Source organism: Sebastes fasciatus, chromosome 10, assembly GCF_043250625.1.
Source record: "Sebastes fasciatus isolate fSebFas1 chromosome 10, fSebFas1.pri, whole genome shotgun sequence".
Classification (NCBI taxonomy): domain Eukaryota; kingdom Metazoa; phylum Chordata; class Actinopteri; order Perciformes; family Sebastidae; genus Sebastes; species Sebastes fasciatus.
This window is the reverse complement of record NC_133804.1, coordinates 29,413,072-29,413,767: the sequence shown is the minus strand read 5'-3', so window position 1 is coordinate 29,413,767 and position 696 is coordinate 29,413,072.

The following is a 696-nucleotide window of genomic DNA, read 5'->3' as shown; positions in this document are numbered from 1 at the left end:
CAGGCCCTCAGGTAGATGGGACTGTGTCACAACCAATGAATAACACCTTTAATGTCCTCCCTGCCAATCACAGTGAAGCTGACTTTATGTGCAAAAGGTAATGTAGAAGATGAAGGTGGGCTTTGAGGAGAGAGGAGACAAAGAAGGGGGAGGACAAGAGATGGGGGAGGTAGGTGTGAGGAAACTACTTTTAACCCCTACTGGGACTCTTTGATATTTTAATGCAACTGTCCTGTGAGGCGTTTACCGCTTTACTGTTATGCTAAACCAACTAGTGTTCACCTGTATGATTCACTGCAATATTCATGCTATTCAAAAGATCTCTAGGCATGTGTTAGCTCTACTTAAAGGGATAGTTTGGGTGTTTTGAAGTGGGGTTGTATGAGGTACTTATCCATAGTCAGTGTATTACCTACAGTAGATGACGGAGGGCACGCCCCCACTTTGGAGAAGCAGAAAGGAGTTACCTCACGGAGACAAAGCAATGTACTGCTGTGAACGAGACCGGCAGCAAAACGTATTTTAGTCACCTGAAAAAAGTTTAAGTGTACGCATTATTTTCATCGCTTTACCTTGCTGTCACACAGCCCTTTCCTACAGGAAACTGAAGCCGAATCTATGCTCTCTTCAAGCCACCAGATTCCATTGACAAAAACAGCAATTTTACCTCGCAGGACACATTTTCTGGTCTACCGC